General features: G+C 37.6%; 1 protein-coding gene and 1 long non-coding RNA gene across 6 annotated transcripts in view; one reads left to right on the top strand and one right to left on the bottom strand.

Moving 5' to 3' along the window:
- Nucleotides 1–16,580, bottom strand: part of LOC131433080 (adenylyl cyclase 78C) — a 243,579-nt gene extending 226,999 nt beyond the window's left edge. For 4 of the 5 annotated variants that reach the window (XM_058599840.1, XM_058599841.1, XM_058599842.1 and 1 more), the window contains exon 1: nucleotides 15,526–16,565. The gene's annotated coding sequence lies outside the window, so the exon portion shown is untranslated. Of the gene's footprint in view, nucleotides 1–15,525 lie in introns of all 5 variants that reach the window. The other variant, XR_009230019.1, reaches the window with a different exon arrangement.
- Nucleotides 16,581–18,746: 2,166 nt separating this feature from the next.
- Nucleotides 18,747–19,904, top strand: LOC131429452 (uncharacterized). The gene is made up of 3 exons (XR_009229429.1): nucleotides 18,747–19,097; nucleotides 19,159–19,267; nucleotides 19,324–19,904. It is a non-coding gene; the product is annotated as an uncharacterized LOC131429452 (long non-coding RNA).
- The last annotated feature ends 2,186 nt before the right edge of the window (nucleotides 19,905–22,090 follow it).

The raw sequence follows: 22,090 nt of genomic DNA, 5'->3' as shown, positions 1-22,090 counted from the left end.
CAAAAAGTTTGTTAGCATCGAACGATAGCGATCGCCATTCACTGTAACGTTGCGTCCAACAGCATCTTTGAAAAAATACGGTCCAATGATTCCACCAGCGTACAAACCACACCAAACAGTGCATTTTTCGGGATGCATGGGCAGTTCTTGAACGGCTTCTGGTTGCTCTTCACTCCAAATGCGGCAATTTTGCTTATTTACGTAGCCATTCAACCAGAAATGAGCCTCATCGCTGAACAAAATTTGTCGATAAAAAAGCGGATTTTCTGCCAACTTTTCTAGGGCCCATTCACTGATTTGCAAGCGTTGCTCGTTAGTAAGTCTATTCATGATGAAATGTCAGAGCATACTGAGCAAATAATAATGCATGAAAATCATAACCTCAAAAAATCTGAGCAAATACTAATGCATGAAAATCCTAACCTCAAAAAAATCACCTTTTAGTTTCATTTTTCCTACTGAAAGTTATTGAGTTACATTTTTTTACATTGAGTTGGAGTAGACTTTTGCAACACCAAATGTGGAATAGATTGATTTCGTTCTGGAATATTACAGTGTCGTTGATATTTTTAATTTCCATGAAAAGTTTCATGTCGTCTGCATATATAAGCACTTTCAGATTTTTGAGTATGAAGGAAATGTCGTTTATATGTAAAATGAAAGGGAGAGGCCCTAAGTGAAAACCCTGAGGTACGCCAGAAGTTACATTAATTGGTTCAGACAGTATGTCCTGGAAGCGTACACGATTCGTTAAGTATGATTTGAGACATTCCAGAAGAGTATGTTTTATGCCATATTTTTGTAGTTTGTGTAGAAGTAATGGTATGTCAATACGGTCGAAAGCTTTGCTAAAGTCAGTGTAAAGAGTTTCCACGTATTTGCCAGCATCCATTGCATTCAGAGTGAATGTAATAAATTCTAAGGGATTTGTTATAGTTGAGCGGCCTTTAAAAAAGCCATGTTGTTAGTTTGTTATTACATTTTAAAGTCGATTACACAGTTTTTCGTTTACAATTTTTTTCAAATAATTTTGGAATGCATGAGATAATGGCTATTCCACGGTAGTTCCGAATGTTAGATTTTGCACCAGATTTAAATATTGGTACAAGAAAGGAATATTTCCATACTTTAGGAAAAGTACATTTATTAAGTGATAAGTTGAAAAGTAGTTGTAGTGGTAGTATAAGTTCTTCAGTAAGATTTTTTAAGAATATTGGTGGTATACTGTCAGGTCCGGGCCCTTTTGAGGCGTCTAAGTTTTTCAGTGCTGTCGAAATGTCGGTTTAGCCTCGGGGTTCCTTCAAGTTCGATTTTTGGTTTGCCACTTCATCGCGATTTGGTACAAAAACTAATGCATGTTTTTCCCAAGTCACAAATTGAAAAAGGTAGCTGAAGATTGAAGTTACACAACGGTATAGATAAATTAGGTAAAAACCTCGTTGTAATGGATTCTTTTTCAATTTCCTAAAAGTATCCGGCTTAGCCCCGGTCTCCCCTACTTTTACGAATCTCGGGAATGGGCATGTAATTACTGGACAATATGCAAAATTTCGTGTTGCCGATCTAATTGGGTACTTAGTTATGTCTAGCTCGAGAATCAATTTCAAGTGTTTAAATATAGATTTTTTTCATTGAATTTATGTTATGACTATCAATTAGAGGAAACCTAAACATTTATATAGAGACCTAAGCTTTTAAATTATAGACTTTTGACCGTCTTTGTTTCAGTTTTGGTCCAATGTGCGCCGGCACGTCAACGACTTGGCGTACTTTGACCAGCCTCGAAAACCAACCGAACCAGATATGCCTACTGCTTTTTTAACCCCAACAGAAGAGATTTGCCAGTCATCTGTTCCGACACTAGCAGAATGACGCAGCATTCGTATGGTGACTCATTCAATCATTCTTGTTTTCTGTTTTTTTTTGCAATTATTGTTCAACTTCATGGATTTATCATTTTTTCGTCATTCAAAGCATGTCGCCTGAACAATCAGTTTGCAATCAGTTCCATTTTTTTACCAAATCATGACCGAGAACGGTTACAGGATTGAATAATTTAGCCTTCGTACGTGATGCTTTATAACACCATCTGACATGGTTAGTTGAAAACTTGTTTGAAAATTTTCTGACATGTTACTATACTCTCCAGGTTACTAATACTTGACGTTAGAGTCCGATGTAGAAATTACCACAATTTCAGCGACTGCCACTTCATAGCCACTGATGGACTGTTAAAAAACTACGGGGTATATAATTGTTGAAACAAAAAAAATCTTTTGATCGAAGCTCCGGAGACCTCTAGTGGCATATACCATTCGACTCAACTCGAAAAGATCGGAAAATGTCCGTGTGAATGTGTGTATGTGAAGCTTTTAGCTTACGTGTGTCTATGTATGTATGTAGCTTTCAAAGATTTTTCTCTCCGCTAAATTTTCTCAACCGATTTCAACAAGCTAAGGCTCAGCTTTGAAAGCTTTACTTGGGTTGTGAATCAAGTTTGATGATGCCTTTCTCTTGCCATTTAAATAGTGCCATTAAAACTTTTATACGATTGTATCTTTGGTACAGAAAAAGTTTGCTTTTAGTATTCTGAACTTACTACTGTGGGCAAAAGGTAGTAAGACTTTTCAATCATATTTCGCGCGGAAACATTATTTGTCGAATTTTTTTTTCTCTATGTTGGTGTGACTGGCACTGACATCTGTGCCAAGCAGAGATGCCATTTATACAGATTTATCTGTATTATAAGATTTTTACTTGCGCATACAGATTTAATACAGAGTACAGATTTCTTAAACTTAATACAGATCTATACAGATTTCACCAAAAGTTTAAAAAAATTAATCTTTTCCGTCTGAGCTATCTGTTAGTATTTGATTGCAGTGACGAGATAAACTTTTAATAATCAACGGACAAATCACAATCTAAAATATAAATTTTAGGTGCAGATATTTGATGAGGAACACTGAAATACATTTATATTATAATTTGTAACCAAATTGAACTTGAAGTTAAGCATGTTGGGGCATCATGAAACATTATCGCCAGACTGACAGTTGTATTACCACCGCAATGACTTAAGAAGATATGAAATTGAATCTACCATTCTATAACCATAGTCTATTGGAATAACACCTTTTAACATAATTGTATTGTAAAAATTTCTTTTTATTAGCGAATACAGATAAATACAGATATTTTATACGAAGCAATACAGATTTTCTATGAAAAATATCTGGCATCTCCAGTGCCAAGTTTCACGTCAAAATATTCTTTGATGTTTAGTATACGTCTGTCTTTCTGAAGTATTAAAAGTGCAATCGGCGGTTTTTACAAAGAGTGAAATTATCCAACAAAGAAGTTTCATTAAATTTTGTGTGCGGAATCAAATTTCTTGTACCGCCTTCGGTGATAATTGCATGTCGCGAGCAAGTGTCTTTGATTGGTACAAGTTGTTCAAAAAGGGTCGAGAACGCGTTGACGGCGAACCACGGCCAGGACGGCCATCAACATCAATAAGTTGACAGTTTCAGTTGATTATCGAGGTGTGGTGCACTCCGAATCCCTTCCGACCGGTCAAACTGTCAACAAGGAATACTATTTGGGTGTTATGCGTAACGCTCTTATATTTTCTTCAACGAAAAACAGTACATTTGGCGTAAAAATCAAGAAAATACAGTACATCGATTTTGAAAAAAACAGTACATTTTACGATACGCATTTTTCTGAAAATAGTGAATAAAAAACGAAACCAAATAAATTTGATCAGCATCTCACGGGGAAAAAATATTGAAAAATTGACATGCGAATACAATTATGTAATGAAAACCGCGAAAAAGACACCACAGAGACGAGACTCTAACCCGTAGCTAGCTCCAAGTAGGATTAATCGTTTTGCCAATTCAATTATCCTGCATGGGAAATACTCGAAGGAATACTCGTGCCCGGGCGCCACGGCGTTCATTTGTAGTCATTCCTACAATTCTCCCAGTTGTTCTCAGCCCTCAATTAGTCTGTTTTTTAGCATGTTTCACATGCAGGGTAGCTTAATTGGCAAAACGATTTCCTTTTATAGGAGCTAGCTACGGGTTCGAGTCCCGTCTCTTCGGTAGCTTTTTCGCGGTTTTCATCACGCAGTTGTATTTGCATATCATTATCATTAATCTGTTTTCCTCGTTAGATACTGATCAAATGTAAAACTAGTTCAATACGGATGTACGTCTTGACAAGACTAAACAAATCGTTAAATGCAAATAATTATCAAGTGATTTATTTCTATAACCTCAATTATTATTTATTTATTTTAGAAGCTTATATTTTTGATGATGGTTTTTAATTTAGTGTATATTTTCGTTTTGGTTGAGACATTTTGCTTTTTTTAATCATCAAAATTTCGCTAAATTGTGAAAAATAATGATTAATGAAAAATTTGTTGTTTGCATGCACTCACATTCACATTCGCTACGTGTTGTCGCTGTTCTTTCTGACGTTTTGTACTGCCACAAATCGAAATTCGATGCGTTAATGACTCAAAATTCTGTATTATTTTCTGGTGTGAGAAATACAGTACATTTCAGAGTAAAAATACAGTACAAATTAAAATACAGTACATTTAAGGGTATAAAACAGTACGCAGTATTAGGGTCGAAAACACAGTACAGATACGAGCATTAGTTATACGCCATATTTTGTCGATTACGCCACTTTAAGGGACTATATATCCAAAACTAGAAATGTTTGTCATATGATATTCGAAATCGATCCTTAGCCCAATTTTAGTCTCGAACAAGCCTAAAATTATTGATATCGGTTAATATACATACAAGAAATGAGTTTTGACGTTCACATCACTTATACCATTATACCACCGGAACCGTATTAGCCATTCGAACTTCAAGTCTGTTTAAAGAACCAATTGTAGTTTCCAAACGACCCTAAGTTTGTTGAAACGTGTTCTGATATCTTCAAGAAAATTGAGATGAGTATAAAAACGCATTTTGTCGGTTACGTTACTTATACCATTATACATCCGGAAGTGCAAATCACAGCCATTTCAACTTCAAACTTGATCAATGGCCCAACAGTACCTTTTAAACGAGTCGAAACTTGTAAAAATCGGTTCAGCCATCTCTGAGAAAATTGCGCGGTAAAAAATAATGCATTTTGTCGTTTACGTAACTTATACCATCATATCTCCGGAATCAGAAGTCACAGTTTTTTACACGGATTTACAAAGTTACGCGTATTTCCCAAATACTTGTTTTGTCTTAGTTTTGTTTAGTTTTGAGTTTTTTTACGCAGATTTCAAAAGTTACATGGTTTTTTACACGGATTTCCAAAGTTACGCGGTACGGTATAACACTATGTGTCTCCTAGGCTTCGTTCGAAAGTCGGTTTTCCCAGCAATTATAATACCTTTCTATAGAGAAAGGCAAAAAGGAGAAACAATGGGAAGAACAGATTGCGCTGTTTCCGACTGTTGTTGCGAAAATGGCAGATTTTTGCAATTAACACTAGTCTGCGAGTAGTTGCTTCGTCTCATTCATTATTCCCAGTAGCATAGTTTTTTTGTATGGGGGTCTTTTTACGCGACTTTTTTACGCGGAGTTTTGAGTTTTTTTTACGCGAATTTCCGAAGTAACCCGGTTTTTCTATGCGAATTTCCGAAGTTACGCGTTTTTTTTACGCGGATTTCCGAAATTACGCGTTTTTTACGCGGATTTCCGAAATTACGCGTTTTTTTACGCGGAAAAAGTGACCTCAGAGTACTAAGATTGAAATTTATGTTAGATCGAAATATCTGGATTAAACCGTTTGACTTTGAAGCATTTACTCGTAGGAAAAGAAAACTCGTTACTTTAATAAGATACACCCTTCTTCGAAAAACAATGGAATTCATAGATTGTTTGTTGATTTTTTAAGTTACGTTTGTACATTTGGTGTGTAAAAAATGATTGTGGAAAAAATTATTTTTTATGTTATAAGTTTAAGTTTATTGAATTATCTGTCATCTGTAAAGGTTTAATTCGAATATTTTTATATGTTCCAGAGTGGCATGATTTTGTTGACATTCTTTTAGAAAGTCGTTTTAATGATCAAATCAAACCGAATTATACACATTTTAATAGAAAAAAGTAAAAGTTATATTTTCTTGGCGATCATTTGATTTTATACCCATTTGAAATGATTATATCGATTTAACAATGTTCTGTTCTACCTGTAAATCGCACATTTTCCGTCATAGGGGTATGAGGTGAGGTTTAGATGTACAGGTATAGACAAAAATGCCATAATTCTACAATAGAACCGCTGGTGGTTTTGACTCATATTCTTTGAACGCGATATTAAATTTTGTAGGAAAGAAAATAACACTTCATTATAGAAATATTCACATCTCTATTTGGGCATCTTGCATCTTGCTGAATGCTGTTTGACATTTCAATTTACTATGCACGTTGAATTTAATTAGCGTTTTCTTTTGAAATCTGCGTAAAAAACTTCTTTAATACCAGAAGGAGTGAGTGTTATATCTTTTTTCACCGGGTGACAAGTTGACAGCTCCCGTTATTCTCAAGCGTAACCAGAATTTTGATCCTCTGGTTCTGTCAAAACCAACTCGTGGACAACTTGACAGCTCCCATACATCGAGAATATAAGTAAAAGTTTTGGTTCTCTGGTTCCACAATGGCGTCGTAAATAGAATAACATTTGGAAATAACGTATCTGTTTTTCGACAATCTGCAGTTTAAATATTTATATTTAAATAAGTAAAAAAAATGCTAGCATTTCTTGACACTAATAAAACAGGTATTATGATAAGTTACTATGATTTAGTATAAGTATAATTTCTCTCTTTTCATCAATAGAAGGTTTAAAAGTAGTTCATCACATTTCAATGAACAATGAACGTGAAGTAATGTATTCTACTGAATCTTGAAGAACAATACTACAAATTTAAAAAACCAAGCTTAAATCTATGGTTCCATTATCTTCATCCGAGTCATTAGAAGATCATCCAATGATAACAAATTCTCCTACAAATGGCTACTAATTCCTTGTGTTTTCATTGATACGACTAAATACGTTAGGTACTCTTTAGTCACACACCACATTTAAAAAACACTTCATTTCTAACTCTTATTAATATCAATAGTTATCTTTTTAGACCAAAGAGAAGACTTTGGGCAGAGTGAATTAAAAGATAGAAAGATTACAAAATACGCATTGCACCCGTATTGCTTAGGTACACTAGCGCCGTCCTGAATTCAGTGGAACACATATGAAACAAGCTCATTTCTGTCAGGTTGTGTATGGTTTGGTCAAAACGATTTATTACATTTCTTAAGGACGTTATTATGATTTTTTCAGAAATAGGGTAACGGCTCCCTATTTCATCTGAGCTCCTATTTCCATCTCATCCCTTCACCTCATTACTTTGAACATGAATAATATTTTAAAACCTACCTGAACCAAACTGTGAAATGTTTTAAAATGATTATAAAAGCTATTGTCACACTTTCCTATTGAAAGAAATGGTTTTAAGTTCTTCGGTTATCGTTTTTTTCATTTCAAACAAACTCACTTTTCAATTTAGGACACATTTTCGTCTCAAGATTTACAGTTCGTCATGTTTCTGATTATCTACTAATCGATTCGTCTCAAAACATGATCACTTTTTCGCACAATTACACTACCATTGAATGCTGAATGACTTCATAATTTGTAATGTTCACTTGCTACTTGTCTAATTAACGATTTAATACTTCAAAAACTACCCGACAAACAATAAAAGTCTTCATAAATATGAGATGAAAGTTTTTCACTTAGTTCACATGATTGCGCTTTGTTTTCATCTCATTTGGTTTCGCAAAGTTGCCAAGTTATCTCATAATGTTACAAAACAAAAATTGTTTTTCTTCTTCAAAATCTCATCAAAAAGTATGTTTTTTGGTATCCGTGACATTAGTTTAATTATATTATTGATATTAATATTTCAATAAAACTGTTTTGGCTTCGAATATTACCAGAAAGAGCATGTTAAATACTAATGAAATAACCATTGTGGCAAATCTAGTAGCACTGGTTTCATTCCGCTATACGTCAACATAACGCTGTGAAGTGTGTGTGTTTCATGGGCTGTGCACAGAGATGCCAGATATTTTCATAGAAAATATGTATTACGTTGCATAGAAACTCTATATCTAGTCTATCTGTTTTCACTAATAAAATGATGTTAAATCTGTTTTCACTTATAAAATCTGATAACATCATTTTATTATTATTTTTACGTTTCGTCTTTGACTCATCAGTGCAGAGCAGTTCAAATTGAACTGCTTAGTGCTAAACTCGGCAGTTCAATTTGAACCGCTAAGCAGACGTAAAGTTTCTGCTATTTACAGAACACTTTTTGTTTTGCAGCGAAGTGCAATGTCTTTTCTGACGTGCCCAACGAAAACGTGTTTTCGACTATTTCTGGCCGATGCAGGTATGGTCATTTAGGGGTTAGCCAAATTTTGTGCTAGGGCACATAACCGTTTTCATTATTTTTACGTTTCGTCTTTGACTCATCAGTGCAGAGCAGTTCAAATTGAACTGCTTAGTGCTAAACTCGGCAGTTCAATTTGAACCGCTAAGCAGACGTAAAGTTTCTGCTATTTACAGAACACTTTTTGTTTTGCAACGAAGTGCAATGTATTTTATGACGTGCCCAACGAAAACGTGTTTTCGACTATTTCTGGCCGATGCAGGTATGGTCATTTAGGGGTTAGCCAAATTTTGTGCTAGGGCAACGTCTGCTTAGCGGTTCAAATTGAACTGCCGAGTTTAGCACTAAGCAGTTCAATTTGAACTGCTCTGCACTGATGAGTCAAAGACGAAACGTAAAAATAATGAAAACGGTTATGTGCCCTAGCACAAAATTTGGCTAACCCCTAAATGACCATACCTGCATCGGCCAGAAATAGTCGAAAACACGTTTTCGTTGGGCACGTCAGAAAATACATTGCACTTCGTTGCAAAACAAAAAGTGTTCTGTAAATAGCAGAAACTTTACGTCTGCTTAGCGGTTCAAATTGAACTGCCGAGTTTAGCACTAAGCAGTTCAATTTGAACTGCTCTGCACTGATGAGTCAAAGACGAAACGTAAAAATAATGAAAACGGTTATGTGCCCTAGCACAAAATTTGGCTAATCCCTAAATGACCATACCTGCATCGGCCAGAAATAGTCGAAAACACGTTTTCGTTGGGCACGTCAGAAAAGACATTGCACTTCGTTGCAAAACAAAAAGTGTTATGTAAATAGCAGAAACTTTACGTCTGCTTAGCGGTTCAAATTGAACTGCCGAGTTTAGCACTAAGCAGTTCAATTTGAACTGCTCTGCACTGATGAGTCAAAGACGAAACGTAAAAATAATGAAAACGGTTATGTGCCCTAGCACAAAATTTGGCTAACCCCTAAATGACCATACCTGCATCGGCCAGAAATAGTCGAAAACACGTTTTCGTTGGGCACGTCAGAAAAGACATTGCACTTCGTTGCAAAACAAAAAGTGTTATGTAAATAGCAGAAACTTTACGTCTGCTTAGCGGTTCAAATTGAACTGCCGAGTTTAGCACTAAGCAGTTCAATTTGAACTGCTCTGCACTGATGAGTCAAAGACGAAACGTAAAAATAATGAAAACGGTTATGTGCCCTAGCACAAAATTTGGCTAACCCCTAAATGACCATACCTGCATCGGCCAGAAATAGTCGAAAACACGTTTTCGTTGGGCACGTCAGAAAAGACATTGCACTTCGTTGCAAAACAAAAAGTGTTCTGTAAATAGCAGAAACTTTACGTCTGCTTAGCGGTTCAAATTGAACTGCCGAGTTTAGCACTAAGCAGTTCAATTTGAACTGCTCTGCCGATGCAGGTCAGTCAAAGACGAAACGTAGTCGAGTCAAAGACGAAACGTAAAAATAATGAAAACGGTTATGTGCCCTAGCACAAAATTTGGCTAACCCCTAAATGACCATACCTGCATCGGCCAGAAATAGTCGAAAACACGTTTTCGTTGGGCACGTCAGAAAAGACATTGCACTTCGTTGCAAAACAAAAAGTGTTATGTAAATAGCAGAAACTTTACGTCTGCTTAGCGGTTCAAATTGAACTGCCGAGTTTAGCACTAAGCAGTTCAATTTGAACTGCTCTGCACTGATGAGTCAAAGACGAAACGTAAAAATAATGAAAACGGTTATGTGCCCTAGCACAAAATTTGGCTAACCCCTAAATGACCATACCTGCATCGGCCAGAAATAGTCGAAAACACGTTTTCGTTGGGCACGTCAGAAAAGACATTGCACTTCGTTGCAAAACAAAAAGTGTTCTGTAAATAGCAGAAACTTTACGTCTGCTTAGCGGTTCAAATTGAACTGCCGAGTTTAGCACTAAGCAGTTCAATTTGAACTGCTCTGCACTGATGAGTCAAAGACGAAACGTAAAAATAATGAAAACGGTTATGTGCCCTAGCACAAAATTTGGCTAACCCCTAAATGACCATACCTGCATCGGCCAGAAATAGTCGAAAACACGTTTTCGTTGGGCACGTCAGAAAAGACATTGCACTTCGTTGCAAAACAAAAAGTGTTATGTAAATAGCAGAAACTTTACGTCTGCTTAGCGGTTCAAATTGAACTGCCGAGTTTAGCACTAAGCAGTTCAATTTGAACTGCTCTGCACTGATGAGTCAAAGACGAAACGTAAAAATAATGAAAACGGTTATGTGCCCTAGCACAAAATTTGGCTAACCCCTAAATGGCCATACCTGCATCGGCCAGAAATAGTCGAAAACACGTTTTCGTTGGGCACGTCAGAAAAGACATTGCACTTCGTTGCAAAACAAAAAGTGTTCTGTAAACAGCAGAAACTTTACGTCTGCTTAGCGGTTCAAATTGAACTGCCGAGTTTAGCACTAAGCAGTTCAATTTGAACTGCTCTGCACTGATGAGTCAAAGACGAAACGTAAAAATAATGAAAACGGTTATGTGCCCTAGCACAAAATTTGGCTAACCCCTAAATGACCATACCTGCATCGGCCAGAAATAGTCGAAAACACGTTTTCGTTGGGCACGTCAGAAAAGACATTGCACTTCGTTGCAAAACAAAAAGTGTTCTGTAAATAGCAGAAACTTTACGTCTGCTTAGCGGTTCAAATTGAACTGCCGAGTTTAGCACTAAGCAGTTCAATTTGAACTGCTCTGCACTGATGAGTCAAAGACGAAACGTAAAAATAATGAAAACGGTTATGTGCCCTAGCACAAAATTTGGCTAACCTCTAAATGATCATTTTATTAGTGAAAACAGATAGACCAGATATAGACTTTCTATGCAACGTAATACATATTCTATGAAAATATCTGGCTTCAAATAGTTCAAATTGGTTCCAAATTTTAATATAAATGTTTGTCAGTGTTCATAATCAATTATCTACATAAAAGATTTCCACTTTAACATGTGATTTGTCCGTTGATTAATAAACTTTTAAAGAACCACTGCAATCAAATACTAATAGATACTCAGAGAGAAAAGTCTAATTATTTACTTCTTTCTTTATATGAACCTGTACAAATCTGTATTAAATTTAGGAAATCTTTACAAAATCGGTACTTTGATTTAAACCAGTATGCGAACGCAAAAATCTATACAATACATATAAATCTGTATAAATGGCATCTCTGGCTCTACACTTTGTTTTAAGAAGGGCTAATGAATAAATAGTAACAATCACAGTTTTGTTTTTATTTAAAGTTCACCAAATTAACTTTTCAGTAAAATTTTAAATTTAAAGCGAGGGGTAACGGAAACAACTGAAAAAATTTTAAACGTTGAAATGATTTCAAACTGGTTCTAAAAATATCGTATATTGTCTCATAGTTGGCATTAGGCCGTTTTGAAGAAGAATTCTGACATTTTGAACCTGAGAGTGTAATAGTGAAATATTTCGTTTTGATTGCTGTCGCCATTGCTAATTTATAGGATGAATAAAGGATCAACGATAGGATGGATAAAAATCCATTGATATGAAATTAGGAGCAGAGTAGTGAACATTTCATAAGTGTTTTTTGCTGTTTTATGAACATTATTTTAATTTCCAAGGAACGTGAAATAGTTATAGTGATTTTAGTGGCTAAATCGAGGTTTGAAGGCGACGTCCTTACAAATGAGATGAAATAGGGAGCCCTTACCCTATATTTTATTTGTTCAAAAATATTCGATATAAGAATCAGGTTCGAAATGGACTCGATCAAGCGAGAACGACATAAAGCTTTGATAATAAAACTGTCAAGCATTTGAAAATAAACAAAAAAAGCACAAACTATTTTCTAAATTAACCAACTGACCAATTCGAGTTTTACAGACGTTTTGAATAAGATAGCAATCCTTAGCCGTGAAAGGAATTGAATGTATAATTAAAAACGTGCTTAATCCACCAAGCAGTGAGATGATACCTTTTTTATCAATCCGCATGTGTTTTATGCATAAATATTCTTCGGTGTTTCAGTTCTGATAACATTATTTTAATGATTGTGGTTTTAAGCGGCTATTTGAGATTTCAATCGCTCATTACCCTGTAATGTCGAAGCTGTAAATCAGATCGAATTTGAATCTAAACGTGTGACAATCGATTAAACATTCCGTGAGATGTCAAAGTAAGTTCCACTTTAGAGTTTACGGTTATTTACGGTACTTCCAGAGCCGGTATTCAGGAACCAACATAACCCAAACCGATTCGTATGGCCATATGACGAATGAATTGTAATAGTTTTGAGTCCAACTTTAAAGCTTTTCGGGATTGTCATCTTCTATATCGGTTTGAATTTTGAAAATTCATCTGGGGAACGGATATAGCGTGATGGGTAAGTCGATGCCTTTCACGCTGCCCACCTGGGTTCGATTCCCAACCCTGCACATAGGGTCAGAAAACTTTTCTGGCCCGAAGAGGTGAGTGACCACAATGTTTAAACCTCTATAATCGAAAAAAAATCATCATCCTGTAATTCCAGAATCGGAAGTCAGAATTGGATAAAATTAATTAATTTTGTCTTTGTCGAATTAAATTTTTTTGGAGAAAACGATTGAGCTTTGAGAAACGATTCGATACTGGAACCGGAATCCGAAAATCGGTGTCGACGAAGTCAGATAAATTCACCTGAGTAGCTGTCTAGTTTACATTTGTTTCAAAATGTTTGAAAATCGGTGTAGACATCTTTAAGAAATCGTAGTGCGAATTGAATCCGAATCGAAAACTGAATACCACTAAAACTGAAATAAGTTTATTTGGTTATCGACTATCCAAATCTGCGAACCCGATAAACCTGATTAATTTATGTGAAATAGACATTTGTATACTAATCACCCTGTATCCCCTAAACCGGAAGTTGCATCTGTCTGAAAAGCAAAATGTTTTATAGGATCCTAAAACTTTTCATGTGAATTTTAGTTCGGTTCAGTCATCTACGAGGAAAATGAGTTACACAATTTTAATTTTGTTTCACATATCCTGTAGTTCCGGAATCAGAAGTCGAATCCAAACATAATTCAGGAACCTTGTTTGGGATCATACGACTTTTCATATGAATCTGAGTTTGTAGAAAACGGTTGAGTCATCTCCGAGAAAATTGAGTGAAATTATTTGTCACACACGCATTTGCTGATCTCGACGAAATGAGTCGAATGGTATATGGGTGTTACGTTTTTCCAGCATTTATTACTGTAAGTAGTTTAAATCAATATATCATATTCGAACGATTATGTTGCCAAAAACGAACCGTGCTAAAATCGGTCCGAGGCAAATTGTCATGAAAAAGGATGCTGTACACAGTCTGTTTGGTACATATAAACAATCGTATGTAACAGTATAAAAAATAATGTTTCACGTTGCTCCTAAGCATTGCTTCATCATACAATGCTCAAAACTCCTACTGCTGGAATAGAGGGAAAAGTCATCTACACAAAAATGTCGATATCTGCGTTAAAAATGAACGAATTTCAACAATCTGTGGCTTGTAGGATAGCTCTAACCGTGCGGAATTCAAGTCTGGAAACATATTCTGTTTTCAAGGTCAAATGTGACAGATACTGTCAAAAAACAAAAAAAATTGACATAAAATTTTGTATAACTCAAAAAGTAAACATCCGATCTCAAAACCATTCAATAGCGTTCAGGGTGACGGGGAGACCTTTCATTTGAGACTTGTTCGATCAAAATCGGTCTTGTTGACAACACACATACAGACCCACACACGGACATTTGCTCTGTTCGTCGAGCTGAATCGATTGGTATATGACATTCGGCCCTCCGGGCTTCGGACATTTTTCTAAAGTTCGAGCGAATTCTGCACCTATTTTTTATATATATAAAAAAGGTAAAAATAAACAGGAGTAAATCAAAAACGCAGGAGATTTTCAGAATAATCTAATGTTTATTATGTAGCATCTTCACATATTTTCACAACTAAACAAAAAGTAGCTTTTACATGATTCACAATTCGAAAAAATCTTATGTTTTTACATCTTAAAAGATGCACACAAATGGAGCGTCATATTTCACACAAATTTACATTCGAGAACATGTAAAATTGTGAGATTTAAAAATTACATGGCTTGAATCCAAATGAAATAAAAAACAAAAGATCGGTAGCGAAAAGAGCGCGACTTGAACCGAGAAATATTAGATCACAAAGCACATCAATTGATCGACTGAACCACAGAAGTACATATCTGCTTATTGAATAATCCATACACTGACACATGGTAGCCGAGTGCAAATTACACTCGGAGAGTGTAAAATTCTGTGCGAGTGGAATATTGCGTCGTTTGAAAAATTGAGTAGTTATGAATTGTATCGTTTTTAGATTAAAATCACCTGTAAAATTCATAATTTTTCTGTGTTATGTGCGTTTATTTTTCGAAGCATTTACAATTCAATTCAATAATGGCCCACGCAAACCCACTTGTGCTCTCACGCGCTGTTATACTATGTATAAGTACTCTAATAACAGGTTGAACCGGTAAATGTGTTGTATTACAAACGATTACTGAAAAGACATGACGTCATGAAATCTATGAATACTAAAAGATTGAATTGTGTGGGATTCCGGAGTTTTTGGTATATAATATAATTGGAACCACCCAAATCAATCTAGAAAATTATTCGATCAACCTGAATTTGTGTCAAAACTAAGCTCATCGAAAAAAATGTTATGATGGAACTATTGGAATGACATCAGATTTTAGTGATTACTTTCAACGTAATTTTTCTCGAATTGAATAAAAGCATTTTTTCGCCATATCAGCAAATAAAAGTATTTGTTTTTACGTTTCGTCTTTGATTCATCAGTGCATTAACAGTTTATGGAAAATGCGACCTCACTGTTCAACATAATCCACTAAGCTAACATGACCGGTACCCTTCAGGTATCAAAACCCCTAAATAAATTAAAGTACTCAAATACAAACAACAGTAGACCATTTTTAAATACTCACAGTTAAGTTTTTCCAATTCAAAATTAGTTACAACATATTTTAATGTCTTTTCAAATGTTGTATCTGGGTTTTCAAACGTAAACCGTAACACTGTAACGATACTCTCTTAAGCTTTCAACAATTCAATGAGGCCCGACAGATCTGAATAACCACTATTTTGTTTTGCTCACTTGCCAATTCTATCCAATTAGAATTCACGGTAACACTTTCATTATTCATTTTCACAAAAGCACTATTCGCGGTTACATCCCGTTCCGAGCTTACTTTTCAAAATAATTACTGTTTACCCAACGGTGCCGGAGACATGGAGACAGTAATTAGATTCATTTCGTTTTTGCCGCATATATATTTTTTTCGCTTACATTCGTATTTCGGTGTTTCTCATTTTCTCCAACAATTTTTTTTCTCTTCTTCTGTTTTAAAATACAACAAAACGACACGATTATGAAGCTGACATAGCATTTTCACTAAACTGCATCACATTTCAGACCTCCTCCAAAACATTTCCGAATCAATAATTTACAAAAATTAACACCCTAATTGGCAAACCGTGCCTAATTTACAACCCGTATCCCTTGCTGCAGTAGACACTCGAACAAGCAGAACGGTTGCTTTCCGTTGGTTTTTATCTTTGCAGTGAAATCCCCTTGTGGTCACCACCTCCGACAGTCGGTCGCACCTTGTCGCCGTGTCTTGCTTCACCCGATAAGCTTCCGCGTGTTCACATGAGCAACCGCCTGGTTAAGCTTTCAACGACCGCCACTTAGAATAGGCAAAAATTGATCATCACTCCGCGGGTAGGAGATTGGACCGCGGTATGGTGCCAGACACGAGAGTCACACTTAAGCACAGTGATACCACACTGTGACACTCTGGAAATCCCAGTACCGCTCACATTAGATTCTACAGCGGATTCACTTTCGAGCTCACTCCAGCAAAGCCAGAACACGTCCAAACGTCACGCGCGCCTCGACCAAACTGAACTCTGACAACCGGTCAACCACCAGGCGGACCCATTCGCTGGCAAAGGTTGGGTTTCGGCTTCACTGGAAAAAAAGGGTTCAGTTCCGACCGACTACCACCGTATCATCGTGGCCGTACGTACGGATCTAACTCTGCTGGGAACGAGCGGAGGATGAAGTGCACCCATTGCGGAGAAAACTACGCGAGCACATGCAATCGGATTGCTCTCCAAGGTCTGCAATTCTCCCCGGTTGGACGCATGTGTGTCGCACCAGCAGGCACCGGTAACAACAGTGGGTATCCGGAAAACCAAACAACAAAACAACCCCAACTCGCATGCCGCCAGACGCTGTGGAAAACAGATGGACGGGGGTAACTGTTCCCCGTCCATAAGAGGAAAGCACGTGTGAACGTGATTATGAGAGAGAGAAAAACACACCAATACCGGGTGTGGGAGGAAAAACAAAGCGACACGACGGTACGAGAAAAATAAACAGAGCAAAGCGAAGAATGCGAGAGAAAATTGCCCGTTAGCACAAACTACGTAATAAAAACTTGCATTCAATCGGTATTGAAGAAGGTATTTCTTGTATGCATTTCTTGCGTTATAGTTTGTATACTATCAGCATTTTCTACTTTTTATATTAAAGCTATGAACGGTCTTTTCTATAAGGCTTTCCTATAGAACGCTCGTAAGGATGGCAAGTACGATTTATGCTTCTTTTAAGAAGAGACTAAACAATTTTAAATCATTTATTTGTTTGTTCATTTGTATAAGTAATTCATCTGACAGTTAATAGTCTCAATGAATAACTACCGATTGATTACGTACAAACGATCAATTAACGAAAAGGAAGAACTTGACAATTTATGTGAAAACCTATGCGTCGGTTTACCAAATTCAAAAATTTAGCCACAAGTGGCGCTTTTTACGGTGGTTTTCGCCATGGAAGCAAAGTGGCGCAAAGCGAACCAGATGAATCTCTTCTGTACACGTTCTATTCGCAAATTCCAAACGAATTGACACGGGCTCCAAACCAAACACGTATTTTCGAGTATGAGACGCACCAACAAGTAATACCCTACTAATCAAAAGTTCGGACAAAAGGGACTTATTTGACTTAAGGCGACGTGCATAAATGATGGCAAATTTTGATACCCCCTATAAAAAAATATGCAACAACTGGATTTACCAACCAACCCCCCCCCCCCCCCCTCCATTGCCAACCCTTCTCGCCAAAAATTATCGAAATTTTTTGCCTTGCTCATATAGAAAGGTTATGCAATCACTTGAAAAACCGACTAGTGAAAAGTGTCATATACCATTCGACTCAGTTCAACGAGATGAGCAATGTCTGTGTATGTGTGTGTATGTATGTGTGTATGTGTCAAATAATCTCACTAGGTTTTCTCGGAGATGGCTGAACCGATTTTGACAAACTTAGATTCAAATGAAAGGTCTCGTGGTCCCATACGGAGTTCCTGAACTTCACCCGGATCCGACTTCCGGTTCCGGAATAATGGGGTAAAGTGTATACAATATTGTACACCGTCACTTAAACCGGCGAAACAAAAAACGTAAAAAAATTTCTAAACTGGTCTCAAAACTACACAAATTGATAGTCATTATCATATAGTGCATATAATAGTGAACCCATTTCGTTTTCTTAAGGATGACTTGCGCAATCAAAGCACTGTTCTATTTTGTATGTTATGCATAAACAATCTCTTGGTTTCTTTCAAAAATCGAAGAGAAAAATTTTGAATTGAATACCACAATATTATATGTACATGAGAAAGGCATCATTACACCACTAGGTGGATTAAAACAGGTTTTTAATTATTGTATTGGTACAACGATGCCTTTCAGTTTATTTATTTATTTATTTGGAATAGGGAAAAGCTCATTAGAGTTAGTTTGTGTCAAACTAACTGTCCAAAAGTCATGAAACCGCTAATCTTTTGAATCCACAAATTACAATCAATTTCCTTAAATCTAGTTATATGGGAAAAAACTAATTGAGCAGAAATTCTAGGAACGATTTCTTGATAACTATTGAAACAGTTGTTTAATATGCGATACATGCTAGCAGCAGTGGTGCTAGATATATTAACACTCTGTTACGTTTGATCTATTTTGGGGTAAGAACTCAGATCAATCATTAGCCGATTAATAAGAAAATTAGCAACCACCCGACTTGATAAGAAAAACGGTCAGCTCAAACATAACTTTCAACCGTCAATTCAAATCCACTCGCCGAAACAACCTGCCGCAAAGTGACGCTGCAAAAACGGAATGCGTAGAATGGGCGAAATCAAACGCAACAATGAGACCGCTTCCAACTGTCAGAAATACTTCCGAGAAGAGTGCCAAACCAGAAAGCAGAACGGACACATTTTGCTCAACGCGGTGCGGATTAGATTGAACTACTTCGAAAAGCACTGGAAAGTGCGAGTTCGTGGAAAATCAGTAACAGAAACACTTCAATACGCAGTTACGGCGGACAGGTCAATATCGACAAGCAAAGAGCAATATCGAGCAAACAACGTGGTGGCACTGTTTTTCCCCGTACTCACGATAGCACGACGCACACGGACTTGCATTTGAAGTAAGTGAAATGAAATAAAAGCAAGCGATCATCCCAAAAAGCACGTTCCACATTCGTACAGGAACCAATTTGTTCACTGGATCAGGACTCTGCATGAGAGACCACGTCACGAACCCGTGTTGGTCAATAATCACGTATCTCGATTAGACAGAAGCGAAGGGGATCGTCAAGTAAGATCTGATTCTCACGAAGCAAAAGAAGTGCACTGATCGTCAATGCCCAATAGGGTCCCCTTACTTTACAGATCGGACTTCGGTGTACCGTGTTGGCGACCCACTGTCATGTGATGGCGATGACCGTGTAGTATTCGTGAACTGAAGGCAGCAGTGTGCCTTATCAGCTGGTTTGTGAAAGGAGCGAGAGCACTCTACCCGTGTGCTGATTTACCGTACAGTGACGCTGGAATGAACCAGTTCGAAGATTGCAGCGGCTAACGAATCGGGACTGGCAACATTGCGCGAAGAGCTAGTTAGTTTTGCATGCTGGCATTTAGGAAGGTGAGCGGCAGTGAGGCGGAGGTTGGATCATAGGCTGGCGTATATGAATAGAGTCGGGATGGCGATGGCATGAGTAAGTGAAGAGCGGGAGAGAAATGCATGCAGGAACATAAGGTTAGTGAACGGTACCGAGGAGGATGTTAGAGGCTAAGGAATAAATAGTAATGAAAGTAAATGAAAATGCATGTTAGAATTAGGTAATAGTAAGAGGAGGAAGAAATAAGTTGAGGGAGAAAATTAGGAGAGAGAAGGAGAAGATGGAATGTCGGGGGATAGCATGTAGGATTGAATACATTATCATGTGACAGTATCGTAACACCTTTTTATTTGAGTTGGTGCACATTGCCCTTAGTGTTTGTGTTTTGGTCCACTTTTGGTAGTTCTGCTCTACCCACAGCTAAAACATTGTAACACTGGCGCCCAACCAAAAATCCACAAAATTTGAACTACCGTTAGCAATTGTTTTATTTGGTTTGTGATATATTTGGCTTTGTGAGTTGAAACACTGTAAGGTATTTGGAAATTTAACTTTTACGCAAAAATTCGACATGGATCACTCACACCTAACGAGTGAAGAAGTAGATTACGAACTAGCTCTACGCCATGTGCTAAATTTAAGTCGCACCACACATCGTGGTAAGGTAATTCGTCTTAAAGCGCTCATAGAGCAAGAGTCGTTAAGTGACATGAAACCGACTAGCTCCGAGCATGTTATGAGTGCACTGGACAACATTAACGTTTGCCAGACACAGTTAGATCAGCTCCACCTTCAGACGGAGGCAGCGATCCTCGCAGTCAATACCGCGGACATGTATGAATAAGGATCCCGAATAATTCATTATCAAAACCGTTTACGTTTGATAAATCCACCAGTAGAATTGAACGACACATATACACTTCTCGTCTTCAACGTGGAAGACTTATATAAAAAAGTTTGTGACGCGTTATCAGTAAATAGTGATCAAAATGACAGTGCGAAACACTCTCTCCCAAAGAGTACAGGTACAAGAAGAAAATCCACGAGCCCAGAAGACGGAGCAGCAGGAGGATTCGATACATCAGATATCAGCCCATTTCCACCAACGGACACACCAGAATCTCATCAACGGTTAGCTAATAATGGAGGACGAGGGCGTGGACGAAAACTGGTTACACCAAACTCGCCGGAAGGTCATCATTCCATATTATTCGGAAACAATAGGTCGACGTTACAACTGGAGCATCAGGCACAGCAAGATAGAAGCAGAGCGAACCAGGATTCAACCGATTATCATAGGCTGCGCGATGAGCTATTGAATCATCTGCTGCAGATAGTACGAGTTCCCCCAGCGCGAGCGGACGAAAGGAGGATGCTGAAAGCTGTACACAACTGGCCATTTAAATTCCGAGGAGAAAAAGACACCACGTCACTCAACGTATTCCTAGATCGTGTGGAAACGTTCGCTAGATCAGAGGGTATGAATGATGAAACGCTGTTGAGCAGCATCAAACATCTACTACATGAAGACGCTCTCGAATGGTACGCCCGAGCAACGTTACAGAACCGACTACTGTCTTGGCGCGCTTTCAAGCAAGAAATTCGGAAAGAATTCCTTCCTAGCGGATACTCACAGATTCTTAGATTAGAGGCCAGCTTTCGATTTCAGGGCGTTAATGAGTCATTTGCTAAGTACTACCGAGATATTTCGGCATTGTTTCGATTCGTAGAACCACCCATTCCAGAAAATGAAAAGCTCTTTACAGTAAAAAAAAATATGAATGCGGACTACGCAGCCATTGTGACAGCGGCAAGACCGCAAACACTAGATGAGTTGGTAGATATATGTACAAGCTACGACGAGACTAGGATGCTCTTGAACAGACAACGGAGAGTTCCGATCCCGCACACGGCGCTACTCGAACCGAACTTTGCAACACCGATGCCTACTACCAAACCAACGTTCGCCCAACAGCAGTCTCATCGTCTCAACAGGGTGCACGCCGTCGAAAAAGAAGAGTTCATGGATGAGGAATTGTCTCCGCTACAACAGGTCTCGGAATCGCAAAAAAATACAGTGCACTGGAAGGAAGAAGTTTGGCAGAACCAAATGGATGAACTCCTTGAGCAGGTCAATGCTCTAAAAATGAGTTTCGATAAAAAGAACCAGAGATCAGACACAGCGACACAGAGTAATCACAATTCTCGAGTCGTCAACAGTTTCAGTCGTTCGGAAACGGACAAATATCAGCAGTTTCATCATCAACCGAGAGAGCCAGCTACTTTTTCGCAACTACAGTGGACACAACGCGAAACAATTCAAGAACAACTTCCAGTGAGCCAACAACGAGGCCGACAGAGTTGGCACGCCGATCGAATCAACCCAACTGCAAGAGGAAAAGAAAACATAGTTGAACGAAGGCATGACACGCAACAACCGTATGAACATCATCTACCACCTTCATCAGAGGCGTATTGCGGGATACAACGAACTGTACAAGACCATCAACGACACGTGA

Source organism: Malaya genurostris, chromosome 2 (assembly GCF_030247185.1).
Source record: "Malaya genurostris strain Urasoe2022 chromosome 2, Malgen_1.1, whole genome shotgun sequence".
Classification (NCBI taxonomy): domain Eukaryota; kingdom Metazoa; phylum Arthropoda; class Insecta; order Diptera; family Culicidae; genus Malaya; species Malaya genurostris.
The sequence above is the reverse complement of the archived record's forward strand: the minus strand, read 5'-3'. Positions and strand labels throughout refer to the sequence as shown.